Source organism: Sapajus apella, unplaced genomic scaffold (genome assembly GCF_009761245.1).
Source record: "Sapajus apella isolate SASKATOON/1434 unplaced genomic scaffold, GSC_monkey_1.0 scaffold5929, whole genome shotgun sequence".
Lineage (NCBI taxonomy): Eukaryota > Metazoa > Chordata > Mammalia > Primates > Cebidae > Sapajus > Sapajus apella.
This window is the reverse complement of record NW_022442853.1, coordinates 1-4,148: the sequence shown is the minus strand read 5'-3', so window position 1 is coordinate 4,148 and position 4,148 is coordinate 1. Positions and strand designations below refer to the sequence as shown.

At 61.0% G+C, this 4,148-nt stretch overlaps 1 pseudogene; it reads right to left on the bottom strand.

Annotated features, from left to right (window-relative positions):
• Positions 1-180: 180 nt before the first annotated feature.
• LOC116547975 lies at positions 181-3,493 on the bottom strand (annotated as a pseudogene).
• Between the last annotated feature and the right edge of the window lie 655 nt (positions 3,494-4,148).

Genomic DNA, 4,148 nt, shown 5'->3' with positions numbered 1-4,148 from the left:
AAACCAGCCTGGGCAATATGATAAAACCCTGTCTGAAAAAAAAAAAAAAGGAAGCCAATGTAAAGGAGAGAAAGATCTCTGAGCTAAACTTACCCCTTAAACTTTGACCTTGAAATTCTCATGTGCCCACCTCTACTGCCTAGAGGTGGCATCTGTGCCACATAGCGAGAGGGGCCCTGCTGAGAAACCCAAGCCTGATTGACCCCAGAGCCCCCTGGCACTCAACCACCAGAAGGAATGAGGTGTGGCTGTGAGCCTTCTGGGAGGCAAATTCAGGGAGACAGGGATGCTGCAATGTTTCAAAGACACACATGGCCTCCTTCCCTAGCCCTGAGGTCCCCTTCACCCAGGCCATACCCAGGCATGGAAGGGCACTGTGGAGGGTGTTGAGAGGCAGTGGCAGGAAATCAGGCACCTCACACCAGTTATTTTGGTCATCACGGCTCCATGGTCAGTGATTTATTACACACCACAGTGAGGTAAGTCACCTGGGGTGGCCCCCAGGGCCCTCCATGCCATCAGGGCTGGCGTCTCAGCCAGAAAATGGCCAGGTTGTTCTGATTCATAGTTCTCCTAGTCAGCTTCCAGTCCAGGGCAGAAGGCAGGGACTGCGAGGGACATGGCCCCCCCAACAGGCCTGGAACAACAAAGGCATCCATCCCCATCCCTGCCACTGCTTCTAATGGAAACTGCCCTTCCCAAACTCATCACATCGCACACCAGGCTGGCAAGGGCCAGCCATTTCCGGTTCACAACTACACACAGACCCCACACAGACCACCTCCCACCTCATGCAGACCCCTTCATCTCCTTCAGAGGCTCCTGGAATTCAGGGCAACTGAAGGGCAGGCTCTGGGCCCTGTCCCTTGCTGTGACTGGTCTGTAGGGCCAGCCCCCTCTCTGGGCATTGTTGCCACATCTGTTACTGGGGGAGGGAAACTGCCAAGAGCTTCAGGTCCCTCTGGCTACTCCACCAGGGGTATCACTTCTACTGCCAGCCCTAACCCGCCTTTCAGCCACACAAAGGGTCAAGACGCTCCTGTGGGACAAGAGCCCAACCACCCTCCAACTTCTCAGACCTTCCGATGACCATTTCACCTACTCCCGATGTGGGGGTGGGGGGCTGAAGCCCCACCCCAGCCCAAAAACAAGTCTGCTCAGCTCTGAGGGCCAGGCTCCCCATCTTCCCACCCCAAGTTCCAGGCTCACCCCTCCCCCAGGCCCTCCCTGTATTACTTCCTTGCTTCACCTCCACCTATTGCCCCCGCCTTAGCTCCCTTTGTCAGAGCCAGCCTGGCCCAGGGGCTGCACTGGCCACTTTCCCCCGGGTAGCCTCCAGGGCCAAAGCTCAGCTCCTCTTCCTAAGAGCAGATTTGACAGCCAGAGCCCTTACCACTGCCTCACCAGGGGCACTGGCCGGCCCCACCTCAGCTGGGCCCGCCACCAGGGAGGCCAGACAGTTCCCTTCCCTGTCTCCTGCTGCTCCAGTTCCTGCTGCCCCGGGGCAGCCCCAGCACCTCCTCTGATTGGCTCCTGGGGACAAGCGCCAGGGATGCCTCACTTTCCCTGTTTGCTTGCCTGCACATACACATATACACACCCACACCCACACAGCAAACCACACCACACCCTGGGAATGCCTGGGAAAGGGATACATACTTTTGTTGGGGAAGGAAGTAGGCAACCGCTTCCTGGGTGAGCTCCAGCTCCACTAGCCTCGGGGCTCAGATTCATTCTCTGAAGATCACTTCCGGTCCGACGACCGGCTGGGATGGGTTAAAGACGGAGGTGACAGGTGACGGAAGGAGAGGAGGGTAGGGCTTGAATTCCAGAACCTCCCAGGCCATCCAAGGGTTCCAACTCCATGGGTATCCGGCTGGGGCCTCACAGCGGGAACAAGGAGCCTTGCCGGGCTGAGTAGGAGCCGAGCTGGAGGGCGGCGCACAGAGGAGCAGAGGACGAGCGGGGCTGGGGGTCCCGCTCACCGGCAGGTAGTAGGTCCCGTCCAGGGGCCCTGCCTCAGAGGCCCACGGGAGCTGGGGGCTGCCCGGGGACGGTGGCAGGGAGAGGCTGGGGATAGGCCCACAGGCAGGCGGGGAGAGGCCGCCGAGCCCCAGGGCCAGAGGGGTGTAGACGCGGTGGGGCAGCCCGGGGGATGAAGGCGGCAGCAGCACCTCCACGTACTGCCCACTCTCGGGGTCGAAGAGCACCCTTAGCCGAGGCTGCCGCGGCGCCTCCACAAAGTAGTAGCGGCCGCTCTCGGGGTCCACCCAGATCTTCCCTGGGGGCGCGGCCCCGGGCGGCCTGCGCGCTCCCTGGGAGGGGCTTTGCGGGGACCGGTCCGTGGGAGGCGCCGAGGCAGCGCGAGGCTGGGCGGGGGCCATCCTGCCAGCTGACGCCAGGTGCTCCCGCGGGAGTGGCGCCTGGACCCGAGCCGCGGGCTCGGGGGCCTTAGGTGCTGTCTTCGGTTTGGGTGCCATCCCAGGGCTCGGGCTGGGGTGCACCTGAGGGGAGCTGGGGCGGGGCGTGGGGCCCCTGCTGGCCCTACGGGGGAGCGCTGGGATGAGCAGCGGTCGCCGCCTAGGGGACTCGTCCGACCTTCGCCGTCGGGAACGAGGCGCTGGGCTCTGCCTCCCTGTTCTCGCCGCCTGGGCCGCGCGCTCGCACTCCCGGGGTTACCTCGGGCCGGCGACCCAAGGCCAGGGCCCCAGGCAGGCGGATCTCTGCGCTTGAAGGGCTTCGCGGTGCTGTTCTCTGCCCTCCGCCGCAGGACCCCGTTGGGCTGTGAAGCGTCGCGGGGGACCGTGTCGAAGGACGGGTCTGGAGGCTCGTAGGGGTGCGGCACGACCGGTAGAAAGTCCTTGATGAAAACCGAAGTGTAGTGAGCCAGGGCGGGGGGCCCCAGCGTCTTGGGGCTCTTGCGTCTTGGATTCTCCGCCCTCCTCCCCGCAGGCGTCCGCAGGAGGCGCAGGCGCCCCGAGCCTGGGGCTCCCGCCGGGAAGCTTGGCGCCTACGTGGTCTTCACCAACTTGCACACGTCTCGAGGCCGCGGAATGGCCACGCGCGGGCGTCCCAAGGCCGTTTCCCCAGGACCCAAGACTTCTGGGCACTTATCGGAGTCCAGGGTGCCCACAAGGTGACTGCCGGGCGGCTCAGGTGCTGCCACCTCTGGGGAAGGCTGTCTGCCTCCAAAGGCAAGGTCCGGAATCTCCCGCGTGGATGGACTCTGCGCCTCTGTTGGTTCTGGAGTCCTGCGTGCTGACGGTGTAGGTGGTGCCAACTCCTCCTGAGTTAACCCATTCTGAGCTTCCTGAGTAAATACTATCGATGAGCCCGGCCCCATCGGATCCCAGGTCTCTTGGGGCGATGGGCTCCAAGTTCCAATAGCACGATCTGGCGCCTCCCACGGCAAGAAGGCCAGCGGGGACGGGCTGCTACAGCCACCAGGTTTGTTCCAGTGAGGCAGCTCGCGATACAGCCTCCCTCCCTTCTCCTGTCGAAGGCCCAAAGAGTGTCCAGCAGCCTCCCAGGTCACAGAGCTTCATCCAGGAGCTTGGCAGGGTGGGGCAGACTTGTCCTCAGAGCCACAAGAAGTTTGTTTTGTGGAACAAGATCTTGGTGACTTGAACAAAACGGAGGAGGCTGTTCCAGGATCTGAGCCACAGAACAGGTGAAGGAATCAATCTGTATTAGTCAGCTAGGGCTGCCATTTAAAATATCATCGACGGAGTGGCTGAAACAACAGAAATTTACTTCTCACAACTATGGAGGCCAAAAGCCCACGATCAAGGTACTGGCAAGGTGCCTAATGGTTCTGGATGCCACTCAGGAAAACCTCCCCAGGATGGCTGTCATGAACATCTGGATCTGGGGCTGCAGCATCACTGTTGGGCAGAATCTCTGTGCTCTTCTCCACGTCCTCAGTGAGGATGGCTTGGCAAGCAGAACACGGCAGTGGCTCACGTGTGTGCCAAGTGAGTGCGCCTATACATGCTGGTAACTGGTATTCTGTCAACCAAGACATGCAGCGGGAGGACTTGTCTATGCTTCTGTGATATTTGCTTGGTTTGTCTCAGAGTGATTTGAATGTCTCTTTGGGCTTGCCGATATAGCTGCATGCAAATGCATTCCTTTTTCTTGTCCAAATA